Genomic DNA, 12,641 nt, shown 5'->3' on the forward strand with positions numbered 1-12,641 from the left:
ATAAAAATAAAAACAGCCTTATTCTTATATTGCTTGATAAGTTTAATTATGAGAATTAACTGCATTTGCATAATGTGCTGTTTTAAAACTCAATCTTGAAAAGTCTAATATTTAATTTGTAAACAATTATTTTTAAAAGGAACAGGAAAACGAGTAGAGGGGCGGGCGGCTAAATAATGTTTGCCCAGGGCGCTAACTACTTGAAATCGGGGCCCGAGTGTATCCTGCTTCTCACAGCACGCTATGTTATTTCGTCTGCTAATTCAGTCAACCTGTACGATGACGTCAGACCAATGAGATCGCGTACTTACGTCACGTGACAGTTTCGTACACTGATTTAGATTTTTATCATGTTTGGAGTTATTTGTACATTCTGATCACATTTTTGAATTCTGCACGAAATTTTGAATCAGATTAGCATATTTTTAATTAAAACCCCGGATCATGCATGCTCCCTATTCATGGCTCTGATAGGCACAATATAAAGGAACAGACTGAGTACAGTAAACCACATGTTTGAAAGTTTCATTGCTCTCTAAAATAACTCCACATTACAGTTGTTCACTTCCCATTTAGCAGATATGCTTCATGCTGTACTTAATCTCCCTATAATATTAATAGTAATATTATTAATAATATTATTATTGATAATAATACATGTCCCATGAAGTTTAAATCAAGTGTTTGATTATACAACAACTGTACGGTAGGAATTTATAAGTGTCATTATGAATGCAATTAAGATAAATGGAGTCTGAAACATGCAGATGTTTGGCATAATTTGAATTACAACACTGAACATGAACTGAACATACTTGTTTTCCACCTTTATGAACAATTATAATGATGTTACAGGCTTCATAATGACGTCTCTTTTTTTGCCTATGTATCTCATATAGCACCGATTCATGGCAACGATGGAATGGGCCTCGGAAGGAAGCAACTGTGGCCTTAATTAAGGTATGGCCTTAGTATCTTCCTGCCCATTGTGAAGAAGGGAAACCATCTTAAAGATCGCTGACAGTGGGGTTCGAACCCACCACTGCCCAAGCGCAATTTCATAGATACATGACCACACTGCACAGCCTACTTGCTGGGTGTTTTGTAATACAAAATTAAACATATTAATAAACAATCATTAGCATTCACAAATTGAAATTGTTTAATTTGTATGTAAAATGAACATTAATAACATTAGCACCAGTTTTTTCCCCAGAAATGTTTTTCAGCCGGGTGGCAAGAATGAGTAGCCGGGCGGGGAATACTACATAAAACTTCAATACGAAAATAAATTTCAATTCGTTCCCCTCAGGGCGTTAACAATAATATCAGACAGGTAAACATTAACTGCAAAATTGAACTATTTTAATGTTATTGTCACGAACAAGATATAACAGAGTACTTTGAATTTCTAGTGTTCTATTACTCCTTCCAAACCATGAAACAGTGGACTTAGGTCTCCCACTCTGTTGCTGCGGACAGCCATACAGGTTTGCGATGTCGTGGAATACAAGGCTCGCATGCGATTCCACGCTAAGCCAGACCCCTATTAATAATCTTGACCATGATGGTCGGGATTGGATCCGTATTGACTTAGTAACAGTAAATATGTCGGACTACGTAGTGGTCAAGCTAAACATCTGATCTTCGATGTAATTATGCTAATAATAATGATTTATCATTTAAATTGACAGTTTTACAGTATTTATAGGTGAATTTGGAGCACCCAATGACTCCAACGTATACCTATTAATAATATTTTGTAATTAGCATATATCTAGCGGGACTGAGAGAAGCTGAGAAATTTGAAAGAAAGATCCTTCGCAAAATAATGGGTCCAAAGATTGTGGATGGACAGTATAGGCTGCGAGGAAGGGAAGAACTTTACCGAGACAATGAAAGGCTAACTGAGTCCATGAGAAAACGGAGACTTAAATTCTATGGGCATTTATTTGGAATGGATGAGAAGAGACTAACGAAAAGGATTTTCACAATACTAGACAGCAGACCTAAAGTGTCGGACAAATGGTTCAGGGAGGTAAGAAAGGATCTCAGACAGGTGGGACTAAATTCGGAAGACATCTCAAACCGAACAAAGTTTAGGTCAGTGATCGACAGATTTCAGGGATTCCATGACGAACCAAAACTTAACGGTGGGTGGACGGACGAAAGAAGACAGGCTGCCAGAGAGATGATGCTGAAGTTCTGGGCTGTGAGGAAGGCTTCCAGAAACATGTAATTGTTATCTAACGTGGTCTCTAATGGCCGTAAACGTATGTATATATATATATATCTAGGTTATATTAGCCAGGCGGTCTCTAAAAACGGCAGGGCGGTGCACCCACTAGAAAGGTCCTAGGGAGAACACTGAACGCATATATACCAATTAGTAGAACAACAATTACAGTCCACAGGCTGAAGAGAATAAGAAATTACCTCAATAGTTCTTCATAATAACAACTCTTTACAATGAACAACATCCACTCAGGAAGGGAAGATTTCTTTCTAAGGGTCATATATCACTGTCAGCACAGTAGAGCGATGACTCATTAGAAGTTCAATCCATTTACTAATGAATTTCATTTTTCAACACAATGATGAGACTGAAGAGTTCCATAAGGGCAGAATGGACATAACAGAACTATCATAAACCATAATCAATACTAGCAATTTAATAAAAATGAAGGTGGTTTCTTCAACTACCCAGCAAAAGAAAATTACTTTAAATCAACTTTCTGTGTTAAAACTTCTTAACTTTATTTACCACTTAGCAATTGAGGATTTGGGCCCAGGAGATGACCTAGGGGAGTCATTAATTCAACCTTGTGACTCTGGCTAATAAATGGGGGTGAGATGCGAATATAAGAACTCAACAAGAGAGTTCTCTTAGCCTCTCTCACCCCAATTCTCCACAATTCTACCTACACGTGGTGCCCCTGTTAAGCTGAGCAACCCAGCGGAAGGTTGGGTATCAACCCCAGCGGGAATCTGGGTCAGCGAGCCGACAGGATGTGGAGGACAGTGGAAGGCAACGGGAAACCACCACTGGCAGTATCTTCCAAGACGTTCATGAGATGGACCTCTTTGTAAAAGATTCCGGAGGTAAATATTCCCCTCATTCGGATCTCCGGGAGGGGTGTACAACGAGGTTTTTAAAATATGGAAGGAAGGAGAAGAAAGAAGAATTATTGTGGATAGGGACATGGAATGTTCTAACCCTTTTACAGGAAGGAAAATTAGAAAACGCTAAATATGAGATGAAGAGAAATAATTTGGATGTACTTGGAATGTGTGAAGTGAGATGGGGTGGATGTGGAGAACTAGAAAGCGGTGACTTCCGAATGTACTATTCGGGTGAAGATAAAAATGGATTGCATGGAGTGGGAATACTGATTGGAAAACGACTGAAGAACAAAGTTATGAAGGTTGAATATATCAATGGAAGGATTATGATAAGACTGAACGGGAAAAGAAAAGACTTAGTGATCATTCAAGTTTATATGCCGACCTGTAATCATTCTGATGAAGAGGTAGAAGAGTGTTATGAGAAGATAGATCAACTCATTGAGAAAGAGGAAAAGAATGCATGTATTGTTGTAATGGGTGATTGGAATGCGGTTGTTGGTGAAGGATCAGATGGTAAGACCATTGGTAAATTTGGATTGGGAAACAGAAATGAGAGGGGAGGGAGGTTGATTGAATTCTGTAATGAAAATTGCATGGTGGTTGGAAACACTTTGTTTGACAACCACAAAAGGAGACGGTATACTTGGATATCTCAATTAGATGACAAGAAATATCAAATTGATTATATAATGATACAACAACGGTACAGAAACTGCCTAAAGAATGCTAAATGTTACCCAGGAGCAGACATTTATTCTGACCATATATTAGTTGTAGCAGAGGTAATGATTAAATTGAAAATAGTATGGAAAGGAAAGAAGAGAGAAGAAATTAATACTGAGAAACTGAAAGATAAAGACAAGTGTAGAGAACTAGAGGATGAGTATTGTAACAATAATACATTAGGAAATGAAACAGAAAATGTAGAAAGGAGATGGGAAACTTTTAAAAATGGGATAAAAGAAGCAGCTAAGAAAATGCTTGGAGTCAAGGAGAGGAAAAGGGCAAAGAAGGAATGGATAACATCAGAAATGATAAGTAAAATGGAGAAACGCAGGAAATGGAAAACAGTAAATACAGAAGAAGGAAAGCGTAACTACAGGAAGTTAAATAATGAATTCAGAAGAGAAACAGAAAAGGCAAAGAAGAAATGGTTGACAGAAAAGTGTGATGAGATAGAGCAACTGGAGAAAGAAGGGAAATATGACTTTATGTACAAAGAAGCAACAAATACAGTATTCAGAGAAAAGAGAAGGAACAACAGCAATAAGGAAATAGAGGCTACAGATGGCACAATGATATATGAACCCCAAGAAATAATGAAAAGATGGGAAGAATACATAGAATGGCTATATGATCGGGACAATCGACCAAATGAAGAACAACTTGAATTACAGGAGGAAGATATGGTTAAAGAGGATGATAAAGGGGAAACCATACTGAGAAGAGAGATCGAAGCATCACTGAACGAGATGAAAAACAGAAAAGCAATGGGAATAGATGAGATTCCTGTTGAACTGTTAAAAGCGTTAAATAATGAAGGGAGAAAGGAGTTGATTGGATTATGTAATCAAATATACATGACAGGAAAATGGCCAAAGAACTTCAGTGAAATCATCTTAATCCCTATGGAAAAGAAAAAGAACAGCAAAAAATGTGAAGAACATAGGACATTGAGTCTGATTTCACATGCAGCCAAAGTCTTATTGCGGACGCTCAACAGAAGGATATATGGAAAGCTGAATAACTTTATAGGTGAAGAACAGTTTGGTTTCAGGAGAGGAGTTGGAACAAAAGACGCCATTGGACTTCTGAGGGTGATAGGAGAGAGGTACATAGAGAAAAACAGGAAGGTTTATGCTGCATTTCTTGACCTTGAGAAGGCTTTTGACTGTGTCAGATGGGACAAATTGATGACAATCCTGAAGAAACATGGAGTTGATTGGAGGGATAGAAGGCTAATAAAGAATTTGTATATAAACCAGAGAGCAAGAGTGAGAATAGGAGATGAGCTGAGTGAAGAAATTGAATTAGGAAGAGGTGTAAGACAGGGCTGCTCTTTATTACCGACACTGTTCAACATCTATCTCGAAGAAATAATCAATGAAAGTTTTAATGGAAATAGTGGAGTTTGTGTTGGAGGTAGGAGAGTAGAATGTATAAAATTTGCAGATGATATGGTTGTGATGGGAGAAAGCGAATGTGAAATGATACAAATGTTAGATAAACTCAACATGAAACTAGAAGAATATGGAATGAGAATTAATAAGAAGAAGACCAAAAGTATGATAATTGGAGGAAAAGGTAGAAGTTGTCATATTAGTATAGGAGGAGAAGAAATAGAGCAAGTCAGTAACTTCAAGTATTTGGGAAGTATGATCAGAGATGATATGTATTGCACAACAGAAATTAAGAAAAGAATTGCCATAGCAAAAGAAGGCTTTAGGAAAAAATCAAAATTATTTTGTGGACCACTAAACAAAGATTTGAGGAAAAGACTTGCTAAGTGTTACATTTGGAGCATAGCGCTGTATGGAGCAGAGACTTGGACATTGAGAAAGAAAGATGAGAGAAGATTGGAGGCACTAGAGATGTGGGTATGGAGGAGAATAGAACGAGTGAAATGGGAAGAGCGGATAAGGAATGAGGAGGTATTATGAAGAGTTGGAGAAGAACGAAGTATGTTACAAACCATTAGAAGGAGAAAAATGAACTGGATCGGACATTGTTTGAGGAGGGACTGTTTACTGAAAGAAGGAATAGAAGGAATGGTGAAAGGCAAACGAGGAAGAGGAAGGAAAAAATATCAAATGTTCGACAATATCCAAGGAAATAAATATTCGGACATGAAAAACTTGGCGCAGGACAGGCAACAGTGGAAGAGGTTCATCCCATGACAAGACCTGCCATAAGGCAGAATACCTAGATAGATAGATAATTGAGAATTTCATGGCCGGTGTTACAACTCTTGTCAGTGTTCTCCAGGCTTGTAGACTGTGGTCCTGTGGTGAACACAGTCTTCAGTGAAACATCGGGACCAACACATTCTCCTGGACCACAGCCTACAAGCCCAGAAAACAATAACATGATGACCACTGTTTTCAATAACAAAGAGTTGTTAGAAAGATTCCTATTGTAGGTAACTTATCATTCTGAGATACGCTACATAACTAGGGACCTGAAAAAATCACTTGCGATAACTAATTTTTGAACCTTGTACTGAATCCAAGCCTCTGTAATTCTAAAGTGGAATAAAATTATTTTTACGCATAAATAAAATTGCAATAAAATGCGAATTGACCCAAAATGCGAAATTAGTATGAATATGCGATTTTGGTGCGAATTCTGCAAAAATGTGCTATTTTACTGGCAAAAACATATTTCGGCAAGATCATCAGAAATACTCAAAATATGATGCATAAATCTTTTGACCGTTCCGATCGATGAAGAAAAGTAGCCGATCGATTGTTGCTTGCTGACTTTCATTGATATTTACAATGGGAATAGCAAGGGGACTGAATTTGAAGGGTCCCTGTATCCTACCACTCATCTCCTTTACCCCAAACTGCATAACCTTGACGCAGTTTTACCTTCATTTGTGAGGGGAATTTTTCGGCGGCAACTAATGATGCTTTGATTAAGCTCACTCCTCTACAGCAAGCTGCATGTAGAGACACATTTGTCAAAGGTGCTCATTCTTCACAGTGCAAGTTAGCCACACTGAAAGCTTAAGACCCCAACCATAAGCAATTTGTGTCAATTTCTCAAGCTTTGTATCCAAAAAATATAATTTTGAATAACACTGATAAATTAGATGAGCTTGAGAAATTGTTTGGAGTAACAGACCTCTCATGAAACGATATCTGGTCTGGTTATACTGTTCTCTGAAACATGCAATTCAAACCTAGATGAAAGAAAGTGAAAAACGTGATATCATGCTTGCATTAACTGCAGTTCAGACAGAGTTCAGCATATTTGCTAAATACTGTCTTGAGTTGTTGTGCACCCCAATGAACAATGTAGATAGCAAGCACGTGTTGTCTCATTACAACACAGTGGTTACAGACAGACGGTGCAATTTGAAAAAAGCAATGCCGAAGTACTGACAATGCTTTCGTTTGAACAATGAATTTGTACTGTGTGTGAAGATGTATGCTTTCACCTTCTTCAGAAGACAAGTTTCATATGCCATTTCCTCAAGCTTCAACAACAGCACCAGCTTCGGATCTTCCAGGGCATTTGAAGATGGGAAGAAGAAGTCAACATAGATTTACAAGCTGTGCACGGATATTTATGGAGAATTTTCCATGCAAGATAACTAGCAACATAAGCAGCTGATTCTCGCCCGCTTTTAAGAATCAGCCCCTGGCTTAAAACTTGTGACGGTCCAGCACAATGTTTGTAAGCTGAGTTAAACACAGAGTCTACCTCAGCAGAAAAAAAACTATGTCTTGCAGTGAATAGCCCATTGCTGAATGAAGACTGCGTTCTAGTCCCAGACAGAAACAGGGAAAGATCACCAACATCATCCATGCAGTTCCCCTCTCTCTCCATAACTGGAACTGAGAAGATTGTTGACGATGCTGGCCTTTAATGCTGGTACAAATTGCCAGCGGGTAGGGTTGGTGTTCTGACACCCATGCTGTCAAACGACGCCAAAAAGATTTTCACGGGGATCTTGGTTCAGATTCCGAACGCAAAGTTTCTGAACACCTTTATCCCATGAAAGCTTTCTCCACAGCATTTGAACAGCACGAATATCATTCACCCAACTTTGTTAGTTGAATTTCTAATGTCCCTTTTTGATATCTTTTTAATCATTCACCTCCAAAATTTCTAATGAGCCGAATTCTTAGAAAGGCAGCATCGCAACATTTTGCCATCTTTGGGGAATTCTGTGTAGCCATTAAAGCTGTCAAAGAGCTGGTCCAGGACGACACAAAACTCCTGGAGATATTTGGCATCTTATTTAAGAACAGTGTTATGTTCACCATCCTTTCCACTGTTTCTGGCTTGGCCAGCCAACAATTCAACAGCAGCTGCCACTGCATGACTGACTACTTGGGCTGCCAATTTCACTCACACTGCCCTATAACCTGTAGGCTCAATGCGGTCTTTTGTGGGCCTGTGACAAAGATGGAATGTCATCTGCGTGTCATATTGATGATGATGATGCTTGTTTAAAGTGGCCTAACATCATCATCGGCCCCTAATGGTACGAAATTAAATGACAAATTAAAAGCCCCAAAACATCAACTGATCAAAATTCAAAACATGAGGACGAAGAATGAATGGATATGAATTTAAAACGATTAGTGGAACAGACCTACAGTGCATCACATGCACAGAAGCTGGCGTAGAACAATAGTAGTACTGACGAAGGAACTGCTTCTATAACACAATACTGAATCGATGATACTTTTAGTCAAAAGGAGTCCAAAATTCAAGTCTGCGGCCCCTCACAATGGTACTTATCGCTAGGAAAGTAGAACCATGGCATTTGTCATGCTGCGGTACTAATCAAGAGTAGCGCAGACTCGCGGTATTCCACACATTTTGGTACTACTCACAGGTAATGAAATTCACTCATGTATTACAGACCTACGCTGTTTCGCACATTGCGGCGCCATTTACAGGCAACACAAACCTATGGTGTTCATCACATAAGGGTACTAACCACAGGGACTCCTACTATCCTGGGGTGTTCCTCATATAGTGGGTACTAATCACAGGCAAGCCACAACCATGGGTTCCCTCATCCCATGGTGTCGCTCATATAGTGCTACTAATCACAGGTACTGTAAAAGCTGTCGAGCCCTCGTTTGCTACTAATCACAAACTTATTTGGTACCCAACATAGTGGTACTACGCACAAGTAAAAGCGACCCATGGCGTTCCCCGCATGGTGGTACTGAAGACAACTAGTTTCATGGTTCTAATTTGATTATCCCTTGGTTGCCCCTTTTAGTCGCCTCTTATGACAGCCAGGGGATACCGTGGGTGAATTCTTCGTCTGCCTCCCCCATCCACAGGGGGTGAGTCATATTGAAACAATCTGACTAGATGTTTCCATTCCGCTTACTTCCTAGGTTCATGAAACACTCCATGGCGAAACAGGTTATTTCTAGTCGTATTCAAAAGGTGGGATGGATCAAAGATTGTAACAATCTCCTTCCCTCCCACCATGAAGGACAGACCAGGACGGTCGGTGCAAGTCTCACTACACAGCTCTTGTATTGCCTTGATGTTTGTGGGACCCTGGTCGCACACAGTTGCTACAATTTCCAAGCCAACTTTCTACAAAGCACGAATGACATCCTTTATCAAAACTTTTGAGTTTCCCAGTGGGTACAGTGCCTCTGCAGAAAAAATAAGCAACAGGTTGCTTCCATTTCCTGAGGAGACCTCTAACCATGAACAGCAAATGTGTTGGTATGGCCTAGGTGTCCATAGCCTTCGTACCCATCAATTTGTTGATCCAAATTCACATTGTAATGAAGTCCAGCGGACAAAAGAAACTTCATCAAACATGAGGGAACAAACTTTCTGATCACTACTCATAGTTCTGACTTGAGATTATAACTGTTTGAAGAAAGCCTTGCCAATGCCTGTAGGAAAAAGGAATTAAACATTCTGGTAAGGGTTTGACGGGAAGGCATATGGATCAACTTCTGCAAAAGACTATAATAACTAGTACTTCGCTTAAACAAGCCAAGTGCAACTGCCTTCACCTTGAAGCTCCAGCCCCTACCTTGACCTAACTTGGAAACATTCTTCACCAAGTCAGCAAGTAATGCTGCAAAGTTACAATGCTTCGAGAAAACATTCTGCAGGGAAGTCACCAAAGATCCCACCTGATCTTTGTTATTTCCCTTCAAACTATTTCTCAGCATCTTGCACTGTGTGCTAACTGTTGCAGCATTTTTTTCTGAATGAAAGTTCTCTTGCACAGTGTGCGCTTCCTAGGAGTTATCTCTCTGTAACAATGTACCTCCATACATCTCCAAATCTAATACTTTCGGCCATAGAGAAAATCAATCAGGATCTAACATCGTTTTCTTCTTGGTCTTTGAGGTGTGGGCTTAGGTTAAACCCAGCAAAAACCCAAGCCATCATCCTTGGATACCCAAAACTACTCGCGAAGGTCAATCGACCAGAGATTCCATCTATAAGGTTGTGTAATACTAACATACCATTCATGTCATCAGTAAAAGTCCTAGGCATTACTTTCGATGATGACACGTCATGGAAAACGCATATCACGAACATCACCCAGAAAACATTCTCTGCATTGCACATGCTGTGCGGGTATAAATACTTATTTCCTGAAAAACTCAAAAAAATGCTGGTAGAAAGTCTGGTTTTCCCTCATTTCGACTATTGTGACGCGATTTATAGAGACGCTCGAGGCAAGTTATTGAGCAGATTACAACGTGGTCAAAATGCTTGTGTGAGATACGTCTGTAACCTACGGTACTATGACAACGTAACTCCTTCATATAACCATCTATCTTGGCCCCGACTAGAAATCCATCGCACTGTGCATTCCCTATGCCATCTCCATAAAATCCTTCATTCTTCACAACCATTTTACCTTACTTCATATTTCAAATACTTATCCTCTTATCACAGTCTTAACACCAGATCCACTAATAATTCCATCCTTGCTTTACCTATCCGTAGAACTGCCATCTATGATAAATCATTCACAGTAATTGCCTGCCGTGAGTGGAACCTCCTTCCCGAAAATATCAGGGGGTTAAGCACTATTCGCACTTTCAAGGAAGCACTTTGGAGACATTTTATGCACCATTAAGGATCATCTGTAAACTTGATGCTGCTACTTACAACCATTCTATTGTTATGGATGTCCTGGTAGTGTGTCTAAAATTCTGATCCGATTTGTCTTTAAAATCAAATTTTATGTACTGCCTTTTTTTTCTTTTACATGTAGGATATTAGTTTTAAGAATTTTACCTTTTTATACTGCCCTTTTTTTTTAAATATACATATATGTAGGATATTAGTTTTAAGAATTTATCCCTTTTTATATCTGATTTATTTCATCTTAATTTAATCTTAATTTATTAATTTAATCTTAATTTATTTCATCTTAATGTAATCTCACCATTCTTGTATTATTATTAATTTAATTTGTATTAGATCTAGTTATTGTAAGTAATACAATGCAATATATGTATATTTCAGTTCCTGGTTAGATGGAAGAAAAGGCCTGAAGGCCTTAATCGTGCCAGGTAAAATACAACATTACTAAACTAAACTTTTATGAGAGACAGAGCTCCTCTCTCTTTGGAAGGTGTACACGGTGCTAGAGGATCCCAAATTACTTCGCAAGTATGTATTGAAGGTCCAGGTAAGGGCTCTGCTGCTGAAGATATCTGCATCTGAAATGCAGGAATCTCAACTGCCTGTGGAGTGTTATTGGTACTAACAATATCAGAGGAAGAAGGAAAACATGAAGAAACAACAGTGGTAGTTATAATAGTAGTAGCAGCAGCAGGAGTGGAGATGGTGGCGGCAGCAGCAGCAGCACCACCAGTGGTAGTAATAGTAGCAGAAGCAGTAGGATTACAGGTGGTGGGAGCAGCAACAGTCATTGCAACTGAAGGAGCTGGCTGAGGACCAGACTTTTGTCAAAGCACATCTATATGAAGAAAAAAAAACCACACACTTAGAACGGTACAATATTTTCCCTCCTCTACTACAGTGAACAGCTGGCCATACATGGAAAGGAATTGTGACAGACAAGGCCTTTTGTGACGCGTTCCGACAGGCTAGGTCTACTCGTTACTGAGCGAGATCAATTCGAGGTGTTATCTGCTACAAGTGAGACCTGTTGTCAGCGCCTCAACGGAAAGACCTCGCCTCACAGATCAAGCCTCTTGTAAGGAAAGCATGGAGTGGACAAAGGCACTGCTAGAGAAATTTATTGAAATGTACAAAGAGCGGCCGTGTCTCTGACAATTAAAACATGAGGTGTTGCAATCGAGCGTTCTTCAGTATCCTACTTTCCTCCTTCAGCTTAGAAGCTACAATATCCACAGTAAACAAGCTTTCAACTAGACTATTCTCCAGTAATAGCTACGCAAAATAAGTCAATTTTTTTTACTAGTGGCTTTACGCCGCACCGACACAGATAGGTCTTATGGCGACGATGGCCTTAATTAGGGTACAGCCCCAGCATCTGCCCAGTGTGAAAATGGGAAACCAAGGAAAACCATCTTCAGGGCTGCCGACAGTGGGATTCAAACACACTACCTCCCGGATGCCAGCTCACAGCTGCACACCCCTAAGCGCACGGCTAACTCGCCCGGTAAACAAGCCATTATGTATGTGTTGTGTATGTTTGGTATTCAGCCCGAAGGCTGCGTATGATCCTCCACAGCTATCATAGATAGCTTAGGCATCACTGAAGAAGCGTACTAGGGAAATGAGGAGTGAGGTAGCTTCCCGCTGCTTTCCTCACTGAGTTAGAAGTTGCTTGCATATCAGTC

Source organism: Anabrus simplex, chromosome 8 (genome assembly GCF_040414725.1).
Source record: "Anabrus simplex isolate iqAnaSimp1 chromosome 8, ASM4041472v1, whole genome shotgun sequence".
Lineage (NCBI taxonomy): Eukaryota > Metazoa > Arthropoda > Insecta > Orthoptera > Tettigoniidae > Anabrus > Anabrus simplex.